This window comes from Carassius gibelio, chromosome A8, assembly GCF_023724105.1.
Source record: "Carassius gibelio isolate Cgi1373 ecotype wild population from Czech Republic chromosome A8, carGib1.2-hapl.c, whole genome shotgun sequence".
Classification (NCBI taxonomy): Eukaryota; Metazoa; Chordata; class Actinopteri; order Cypriniformes; family Cyprinidae; genus Carassius; species Carassius gibelio.
In genome coordinates, this window is record NC_068378.1 from 3,561,234 (window position 1) to 3,573,310 (window position 12,077).

Below are 12,077 nucleotides of genomic sequence, written 5' to 3' on the forward strand. Positions count from 1 at the left end.
GACTCAGAAAGCTGTAAACTGACAATCTTGATCATTGAAGTCCTAACTTTAGTTTTTGTGCATATAACTTCTAACACATTAAAAACTGTCTTACAGCATTGCAGAAAACATTTTATTTCATAAGACATAAGCATGTTTCAGTTTAGCAAGATTTGCACTGAATACTGAATGAAACAGCTTTCTCTAATAGAGAGAAAAGCTTTTGAGCAGATTTGGGCTTGATTTCACTTCATTTGAACAGAAACACTATTTCAGCATTACTGGACTCAGAAAGCTGTAAACTGACAATCTTGATCATTGAAGTCCTAACATAAGTTTTTGTGTATATAACTTCTAACACATTAAAAACTGTCTTACAGCATTGCAGAAAACATTGTACTTCATAAGGCATAAGCTTGTTTCAGTTTGGCAAGATTTGCACTGAATACTGAATGAAACAGCTTTATCTAATAGAGAGAAAAGCTTTTGAGAAGATTTGGGCTTGATTTCACTTCATTTCAACAGAAACACTATTTCAGCATTACTGGACTCAGAAAGCTGTAAACTGACAATCTTGATCATTGAAGTCCTAACATAAGTTTTTGTGCATATAACTTCTAACACATTAAAAACTGTCTTACAGCATTGCAGAAAACATTGTACTTCATAAGACATAAGCTTGTTTCAGTTTGGCAAGATTTGCACTGAATACTGAATGAAACAGCTTTATCTAATAGAGAGAAAAGCTTTTGAGCAGATTTGGGCTTGATTTCACTTCATTTGAACAGAAACACTATTTCAGCATTACTGGACTCAGAAAGCTGTAAACTGACAATCTTGATCATTGAAGTCCTAACATAAGTTTTTGTGCATATAACTTTCTAACACATTAAAAACTGTCTTACAGCATTGCAGAAAACATTGTACTTCATAAGACATAAGCTTGTTTCAGTTTGGCAAGATTTGCACTGAATACTGAATGAAACAGCTTTATCCAATAGAGAGAAAAGCTTTTGAGCAGATTTGGGCTTGATTTCACTTCATTTAAACAGAAACACTATTTCAGCATTACTGGACTCAGAAAGCTGTAAACTGACAATCTTGATCATTGAAGTCCTAACACATTAAAAACTGTCTTACAGCATTGCAGAAAACATTGTACTTCATAAGACATAAGCTTGTTTCAGTTTGGCAAGATTTGCACTGAATACTGAATGAAACAGCTTTATCTAATAGAGAGAAAAGCTTTTGAGCAGATTTGGGCTTGATTTCACTTCATTTCAACAGAAACACTATTTCAGCATTACTGGACTCAGAAAACTGTAAACTGACAATCTTGATCATTGATGTCCTAACATAAGTTTTTGTGCATATAACTTCTAACACATTAAAAACTGTCTTACAGCATTGCAGAAAACATTGTACTTCACAAGGCATAAGCTTGTTTCAGTTTGGCAAGATTTGCACTGAATATTGAATGAAACAGCTTTCTCTAATAGAGAGAAAAGCTTTTGAGCAGATTTGGGCTTGATTTCACTTCATTTGAACAGAAACACTATTTCAACATTACTGGACCCAGAAAGCTGTAAACTGACAATCTTGATCATTGCAGTCCTAACATTAGTTTTTGTGCATATAACTTCTAACACATTAAAAACTGTCTTACAGCATTGCAGAAAACATTGTACTTCATAAGGCATAAGCTTGTTTCAGTTTGGCAAGATTTGCACTGAATACTGAATGAAACAGCTTTATCTAATAGAGAGAAAAGCTTTTGAGCAGATTTGGGCTTGATTTCACTTCATTTGAACAGAAACACTATTTCAACATTACTGGACTCAGAAAGCTGTAAACTGACAATCTTGATCATTGCAGTCCTAACATTAGTTTTTGTGCATATAACTTCTAACACATTAAAAACTGTCTTACAGCATTGCAGAAAACATTGTACTTCATAAGGCATAAGCTTGTTTCAGTTTGGCAAGATTTGCACTGAATACTGAATGAAACAGCTTTATCTAATAGAGAGAAAAGCTTTTGAGCAGATTTGGGCTTGATTTCACTTCATTTCAACAGAAACACTATTTCAGCATTACTGGACTCAGAAAGCTGTAAACTGACAATCTTGATCATTGAAGTCCTAACATTAGTTTTTGTGCATATAACTTCTAACACATTAAAAACTGTCTTACAGCATTGCAGAAAACATTTTATTTCATAAGACATAAGCATGTTTCAGTTTAGCAAGATTTGCACTGAATTCTGAATGAAACAGCTTTCTCTAATAGAGAGAAAAGCTTTTGAGCAGATTTGGGCTTGATTTCACTTCATTTGAACAGAAACACTATTTCAGCATTACTGGACTCAGAAAGCTGTAAACTGACAATCTTGATCATTGAAGTCCTAACATAAGTTTTTGTGTATATAACTTCTAACACATTAAAAACTGTCTTACAGCATTGCAGAAAACATTGTACTTCATAAGGCATAAGCTTGTTTCAGTTTGGCAAGATTTGCACTGAATACTGAATGAAACAGCTTTATCTAATAGAGAGAAAAGCTTTTGAGAAGATTTGGGCTTGATTTCACTTCATTTCAACAGAAACACTATTTCAGCATTACTGGACTCAGAAAGCTGTAAACTGACAATCTTGATCATTGAAGTCCTAACATAAGTTTTTGTGCATATAACTTCTAACACATTAAAAACTGTCTTACAGCATTGCAGAAAACATTGTACTTCATAAGACATAAGCTTGTTTCAGTTTGGCAAGATTTGCACTGAATACTGAATGAAACAGCTTTATCTAATAGAGAGAAAAGCTTTTGAGCAGATTTGGGCTTGATTTCACTTCATTTCAACAGAAACACTATTTCAGCATTACTGGACTCAGAAAGCTGTAAACTGACAATCTTGATCATTGAAGTCCTAACATAAGTTTTTGTGCATATAACTTCTAACACATTAAAAACTGTCTTACAGCATTGCAGAAAACATTGTACTTCATAAGACATAAGCTTGTTTCAGTTTGGCAAGATTTGCACTGAATACTGAATGAAACAGCTTTATCTAATAGAGAGAAAAGCTTTTGAGCAGATTTGGGCTTGATTTCACTTCATTTCAACAGAAACACTATTTCAGCATTACTGGACTCAGAACGCTGTAAACTGACAATCTTAATCATTGAAGTCCTAACATAAGATTTTGTGCATATAACTTCTAACACATTAAAAACTGTCTTACAGCATTGCAGAAAACATTGTACTTCATAAGGCATAAGCTTGTTTCAGTTTGGCAAGATTTGCACTGAATATTGAATGAAACAGCTTTCTCTAATAGAGAGAAAAGCTTTTGAGCAGATTTGGGCTTGATTTCACTTCATTTGAACAGAAACACTATTTCAACATTACTGGACTCAGAAAGCTGTAAACTGACAATCTTGATCATTGCAGTCCTAACATTAGTTTTTGTGCATATAACTTCTAACACATTAAAAACTGTCTTACAGCATTGCAGAAAACATTGTACTTCATAAGGCATAAGCTTGTTTCAGTTTGGCAAGATTTGCACTGAATACTGAATGAAACAGCTTCATCTAATAGAGAGAAAAGCTTTTGAGCAGATTTGGGCTTGATTTCACTTCATTTCAACAGAAACACTATTTCAGCATTACTGGACTCAGAAAGCTGTAAACTGACAATCTTGATCATTGAAGTCCTAACATAAGTTTTTGTGCATATAACTTCTAACACATAAAAAACTGTCTTACAGCATTGCAGAAAACATTGTACTTCATAAGACATAAGCTTGTTTCAGTTTGGCAAGATTTGCACTGAATACTGAATGAAACAGCTTTATCTAATAGAGAGAAAAGCTTTTGAGCAGATTTGGTCTTGATTTCACTTCATTTGAACAGAAACACTATTTCAGCATTACTGGACTCAGAAAGCTGTAAACTGACAATCTTGATCATTGCAGTCCTAACATTAGTTTTTGTGCATATAACTTCTAACACATTAAAAACTGTCTTACAGCATTGCAGAAAACATTGTACTTCATAAGACATAAGCATGTTTCAGTTTAGCAAGATTTGCACTGAATACTGAATGAAACAGCTTTCTCTAATAGAGAGAAAAGCTTTTGAGCAGATTTGGGCTTGATTTCACTTCATTTGAACAGAAACTCTATTTCAGCATTACTGGACTCAGAAAGCTGTAAACTGACAATCTTGATCATTGAAGTCCTAACATAAGTTTTTGTGTATATAACTTCTAACACATTAAAAACTGTCTTACAGCATTGCAGAAAACATTGTACTTCATAAGGCATAAGCTTGTTTCAGTTTGGCAAGATTTGCACTGAATACTGAATGAAACAGCTTTATCTAATAGAGAGAAAAGCTTTTGAGCAGATTTGGGCTTGATTTCACTTCATTTCAACAGAAACACTATTTCAGCATTACTGGACTCAGAAAGCTGTAAACTGACAATCTTGATCATTGAAGTCCTAACATTAGTTTTTGTGCATATAACTTCTAACACATTAAAAACTGTCTTACAGCATTGCAGAAAACATTTTATTTCATAAGACATAAGCATGTTTCAGTTTAGCAAGATTTGCACTGAATACTGAATGAAACAGCTTTCTCTAATAGAGAGAAAAGCTTTTGAGCAGATTTGGGCTTGATTTCACTTCATTTGAACAGAAACACTATTTCAGCATTACTGGACTCAGAAAGCTGTAAACTGACAATCTTGATCATTGAAGTCCTAACATAAGTTTTTGTGTATATAACTTCTAACACATTAAAAACTGTCTTACAGCATTGCAGAAAACATTGTACTTCATAAGGCATAAGCTTGTTTCAGTTTGGCAAGATTTGCACTGAATACTGAATGAAACAGCTTTATCTAATAGAGAGAAAAGCTTTTGAGAAGATTTGGGCTTGATTTCACTTCATTTCAACAGAAACACTATTTCAGCATTACTGGACTCAGAAAGCTGTAAACTGACAATCTTGATCATTGAAGTCCTAACATAAGTTTTTGTGCATATAACTTCTAACACATTAAAAACTGTCTTACAGCATTGCAGAAAACATTGTACTTCATAAGACATAAGCTTGTTTCAGTTTGGCAAGATTTGCACTGAATACTGAATGAAACAGCTTTATCTAATAGAGAGAAAAGCTTTTGAGCAGATTTGGGCTTGATTTCACTTCATTTCAACAGAAACACTATTTCAGCATTACTGGACTCAGAAAGCTGTAAACTGACAATCTTGATCATTGAAGTCCTAACATAAGTTTTTGTGCATATAACTTCTAACACATTAAAAACTGTCTTACAGCATTGCAGAAAACATTGTACTTCATAAGACATAAGCTTGTTTCAGTTTGGCAAGATTTGCACTGAATACTGCATGAAACAGCTTTATCTAATAGAGAGAAAAGCTTTTGAGCAGATTTGGGCTTGATTTCACTTCATTTCAACAGAAACACTATTTCAGCATTACTGGACTCAGAAAGCTGTAAACTGACAATCTTGATCATTGAAGTCCTAACATAAGTTTTTGTGCATATAACTTCTAACACATTAAAAACTGTCTTACAGCATTGCAGAAAACATTGTACTTCATAAGGCATAAGCTTGTTTCAGTTTGGCAAGATTTGCACTGAATATTGAATGAAACAGCTTTCTCTAATAGAGAGAAAAGCTTTTGAGCAGATTTGGGCTTGATTTCACTTCATTTGAACAGAAACACTATTTCAACATTACTGGACTCAGAAAGCTGTAAACTGACAATCTTGATCATTGCAGTCCTAACATTAGTTTTTGTGCATATAACTTCTAACACATTAAAAACTGTCTTACAGCATTGCAGAAAACATTGTACTTCATAAGGCATAAGCTTGTTTCAGTTTGGCAAGATTTGCACTGAATACTGAATGAAACAGCTTCATCTAATAGAGAGAAAAGCTTTTGAGCAGATTTGGGCTTGATTTCACTTCATTTCAACAGAAACACTATTTCAGCATTACTGGACTCAGAAAGCTGTAAACTGACAATCTTGATCATTGAAGTCCTAACATAAGTTTTTGTGCATATAACTTCTAACACATTAAAAACTGTCTTACAGCATTGCAGGAAACATTGTACTTCATAAGACATAAGCTTGTTTCAGTTTGGCAAGATTTGCACTGAATACTGAATGAAACAGCTTTATCTAATAGAGAGAAAAGCTTTTGAGCAGATTTGGTCTTGATTTCACTTCATTTGAACAGAAACACTATTTCAACATTACTGGACTCAGAAAGCTGTAAACTGACAATCTTGATCATTGCAGTCCTAACATTAGTTTTTGTGCATATAACTTCTAACACATTAAAAACTGTCTTACAGCGTTGCAGAAAACATTGTACTTCATAAGGCATAAGCTTGTTTCAGTTTGGCAAGATTTGCACTGAATACTGAATGAAACAGCTTTATCTAATAGAGAGAAAAGCTTTTGAGCAGATTTGGGCTTGATTTCACTTCATTTCAACAGAAACACTATTTCAACATTACTGGACTCAGAAAGCTGTAAACTGACAATCTTGATCATTGCAGTCCTAACATTAGTTTTTGTGCATATAACTTCTAACACATTAAAAACTGTCTTACAGCATTGCAGAAAACATTGTACTTCATAAGACATAAGCTTGTTTCAGTTTGGCAAGATTTGCACTGAATACTGAATGAAACAGCTTTATCTAATAGAGAGAAAAGCTTTTGAGCAGATTTGGGCTTGATTTCACTTCATTTGAACAGAAACACTATTTCAACATTACTGGACTCAGAATGCTGTAAACTGACAATCTTGATCATTGCAGTCCTAACATTAGTTTTTGTGCATATAACTTCTAACACATTAAAAACTGTCTTACAGCATTGCAGAAAACATTGTACTTCATAAGGCATAAGCTTGTTTCAGTTTGGCAAGATTTGCACTGAATACTGAATGAAACAGCTTTATCTAATAGAGAGAAAAGCTTTTGAGCAGATTTGGGCTTGATTTCACTTCATTTCAACAGAAACACTATTTCAGCATTACTGGACTCAGAAAGCTGTAAACTGACAATCTTGATCATTGAAGTCCTAACATTAGTTTTTGTGCATATAACTTCTAACACATTAAAAACTGTCTTACAGCATTGCAGAAAACATTTTATTTCATAAGACATAAGCATGTTTCAGTTTAGCAAGATTTGCACTGAATACTGAATGAAACAGCTTTCTCTAATAGAGAGAAAAGCTTTTGAGCAGATTTGGGCTTGATTTCACTTCATTTGAACAGAAACACTATTTCAGCATTACTGGACTCAGAAAGCTGTAAACTGACAATCTTGATCATTGAAGTCCTAACATAAGTTTTTGTGTATATAACTTCTAACACATTAAAAACTGTCTTACAGCATTGCAGAAAACATTGTACTTCATAAGGCATAAGCTTGTTTCAGTTTGGCAAGATTTGCACTGAATACTGAATGAAACAGCTTTATCTAATAGAGAGAAAAGCTTTTGAGAAGATTTGGGCTTGATTTCACTTCATTTCAACAGAAACACTATTTCAGCATTACTGGACTCAGAAAGCTGTAAACTGACAATCTTGATCATTGAAGTCCTAACATAAGTTTTTGTGCATATAACTTCTAACACATTAAAAACTGTCTTTACAGCATTGCAGAAAACATTGTACTTCATAAGGCATAAGCTTGTTTCAGTTTGGCAAGATTTGCACTGAATATTGAATGAAACAGCTTTCTCTAATAGAGAGAAAAGCTTTTGAGCAGATTTGGGCTAGATTTCACTTCATTTGAACAGAAACACTATTTCAACATTGCTGGACTCAGAAAGCTGTAAACTGACAATCTTGATCATTGCAGTCCTAACATTAGTTTTTGTGCATATAACTTCTAACACATTAAAAACTGTCTTACAGCATTGCAGAAAACATTGTACTTCATAAGGCATAAGCTTGTTTCAGTTTGGCAAGATTTGCACTGAATACTGAATGAAACAGCTTTATCTAATAGAGAGAAAAGCTTTTGAGCAGATTTGGGCTTGATTTCACTTCATTTCAACAGAAACACTATTTCAGCATTACTGGACTCAGAAAGCTGTAAACTGACAATCTTGATCATTGAAGTCCTAACATAAGTTTTTGTGCATATAACTTCTAACACATTAAAAACTGTCTTACAGCATTGCAGAAAACATTGTACTTCATAAGACATAAGCTTGTTTCAGTTTGGCAAGATTTGCACTGAATACTGAATGAAACAGCTTTATCTAATAGAGAGAAAAGCTTTTGAGCAGATTTGGGCTTGATTTCACTTCATTTCAACAGAAACACTATTTCAGCATTACTGGACTCAGAAAGCTGTAAACTGACAATCTTGATCATTGAAGTCCTAACATAAGTTTTTGTGCATATAACTTCTAACACATTAAAAACTGTCTTACAGCATTGCAGAAAACATTGTACTTCATAAGGCATAAGCTTGTTTCAGTTTGGCAAGATTTGCACTGAATACTGAATGAAACAGCTTTATCTAATAGAGAGAAAAGCTTTTGAGAAGATTTGGGCTTGATTTCACTTCATTTCAACAGAAACACTATTTCAGCATTACTGGACTCAGAAAGCTGTAAACTGACAATCTTGATCATTGAAGTCCTAACATAAGTTTTTGTGCATATAACTTCTAACACATTAAAAACTGTCTTACAGCATTGCAGAAAACATTGTACTTCATAAGACATAAGCTTGTTTCAGTTTGGCAAGATTTGCACTGAATACTGAATGAAACAGCTTTATCTAATAGAGAGAAAAGCTTTTGAGCAGATTTGGGCTTGATTTCACTTCATTTCAACAGAAACACTATTTCAGCATTACTGGACTCAGAAAGCTGTAAACTGACAATCTTGATCATTGAAGTCCTAACATAAGTTTTTGTGCATATAACTTCTAACACATTAAAAACTGTCTTACAGCATTGCAGAAAACATTGTACTTCATAAGACATAAGCTTGTTTCAGTTTGGCAAGATTTGCACTGAATACTGCATGAAACAGCTTTATCTAATAGAGAGAAAAGCTTTTGAGCAGATTTGGGCTTGATTTCACTTCATTTCAACAGAAACACTATTTCAGCATTACTGGACTCAGAAAGCTGTAAACTGACAATCTTGATCATTGAAGTCCTAACATAAGTTTTTGTGCATATAACTTCTAACACATTAAAAACTGTCTTACAGCATTGCAGAAAACATTGTACTTCATAAGGCATAAGCTTGTTTCAGTTTGGCAAGATTTGCACTGAATATTGAATGAAACAGCTTTCTCTAATAGAGAGAAAAGCTTTTGAGCAGATTTGGGCTTGATTTCACTTCATTTGAACAGAAACACTATTTCAACATTACTGGACTCAGAAAGCTGTAAACTGACAATCTTGATCATTGCAGTCCTAACATTAGTTTTTGTGCATATAACTTCTAACACATTAAAAACTGTCTTACAGCATTGCAGAAAACATTGTACTTCATAAGGCATAAGCTTGTTTCAGTTTGGCAAGATTTGCACTGAATACTGAATGAAACAGCTTCATCTAATAGAGAGAAAAGCTTTTGAGCAGATTTGGGCTTGATTTCACTTCATTTCAACAGAAACACTATTTCAGCATTACTGGACTCAGAAAGCTGTAAACTGACAATCTTGATCATTGAAGTCCTAACATAAGTTTTTGTGCATATAACTTCTAACACATTAAAAACTGTCTTACAGCATTGCAGGAAACATTGTACTTCATAAGACATAAGCTTGTTTCAGTTTGGCAAGATTTGCACTGAATACTGAATGAAACAGCTTTATCTAATAGAGAGAAAAGCTTTTGAGCAGATTTGGTCTTGATTTCACTTCATTTGAACAGAAACACTATTTCAACATTACTGGACTCAGAAAGCTGTAAACTGACAATCTTGATCATTGCAGTCCTAACATTAGTTTTTGTGCATATAACTTCTAACACATTAAAAACTGTCTTACAGCGTTGCAGAAAACATTGTACTTCATAAGGCATAAGCTTGTTTCAGTTTGGCAAGATTTGCACTGAATACTGAATGAAACAGCTTTATCTAATAGAGAGAAAAGCTTTTGAGCAGATTTGGGCTTGATTTCACTTCATTTCAACAGAAACACTATTTCAACATTACTGGACTCAGAAAGCTGTAAACTGACAATCTTGATCATTGCAGTCCTAACATTAGTTTTTGTGCATATAACTTCTAACACATTAAAAACTGTCTTACAGCATTGCAGAAAACATTGTACTTCATAAGACATAAGCTTGTTTCAGTTTGGCAAGATTTGCACTGAATACTGAATGAAACAGCTTTATCTAATAGAGAGAAAAGCTTTTGAGCAGATTTGGGCTTGATTTCACTTCATTTGAACAGAAACACTATTTCAACATTACTGGACTCAGAATGCTGTAAACTGACAATCTTGATCATTGCAGTCCTAACATTAGTTTTTGTGCATATAACTTCTAACACATTAAAAACTGTCTTACAGCATTGCAGAAAACATTGTACTTCATAAGGCATAAGCTTGTTTCAGTTTGGCAAGATTTGCACTGAATACTGAATGAAACAGCTTTATCTAATAGAGAGAAAAGCTTTTGAGCAGATTTGGGCTTGATTTCACTTCATTTCAACAGAAACACTATTTCAGCATTACTGGACTCAGAAAGCTGTAAACTGACAATCTTGATCATTGAAGTCCTAACATTAGTTTTTGTGCATATAACTTCTAACACATTAAAAACTGTCTTACAGCATTGCAGAAAACATTTTATTTCATAAGACATAAGCATGTTTCAGTTTAGCAAGATTTGCACTGAATACTGAATGAAACAGCTTTCTCTAATAGAGAGAAAAGCTTTTGAGCAGATTTGGGCTTGATTTCACTTCATTTGAACAGAAACACTATTTCAGCATTACTGGACTCAGAAAGCTGTAAACTGACAATCTTGATCATTGAAGTCCTAACATAAGTTTTTGTGTATATAACTTCTAACACATTAAAAACTGTCTTACAGCATTGCAGAAAACATTGTACTTCATAAGGCATAAGCTTGTTTCAGTTTGGCAAGATTTGCACTGAATACTGAATGAAACAGCTTTATCTAATAGAGAGAAAAGCTTTTGAGAAGATTTGGGCTTGATTTCACTTCATTTCAACAGAAACACTATTTCAGCATTACTGGACTCAGAAAGCTGTAAACTGACAATCTTGATCATTGAAGTCCTAACATAAGTTTTTGTGCATATAACTTCTAACACATTAAAAACTGTCTTTACAGCATTGCAGAAAACATTGTACTTCATAAGGCATAAGCTTGTTTCAGTTTGGCAAGATTTGCACTGAATATTGAATGAAACAGCTTTCTCTAATAGAGAGAAAAGCTTTTGAGCAGATTTGGGCTAGATTTCACTTCATTTGAACAGAAACACTATTTCAACATTGCTGGACTCAGAAAGCTGTAAACTGACAATCTTGATCATTGCAGTCCTAACATTAGTTTTTGTGCATATAACTTCTAACACATTAAAAACTGTCTTACAGCATTGCAGAAAACATTGTACTTCATAAGGCATAAGCTTGTTTCAGTTTGGCAAGATTTGCACTGAATACTGAATGAAACAGCTTTATCTAATAGAGAGAAAAGCTTTTGAGCAGATTTGGGCTTGATTTCACTTCATTTCAACAGAAACACTATTTCAGCATTACTGGACTCAGAAAGCTGTAAACTGACAATCTTGATCATTGAAGTCCTAACATAAGTTTTTGTGCATATAACTTCTAACACATTAAAAACTGTCTTACAGCATTGCAGAAAACATTGTACTTCATAAGACATAAGCTTGTTTCAGTTTGGCAAGATTTGCACTGAATACTGAATGAAACAGCTTTATCTAATAGAGAGAAAAGCTTTTGAGCAGATTTGGGCTTGATTTCACTTCATTTCAACAGAAACACTATTTCAGCATTACTGGACT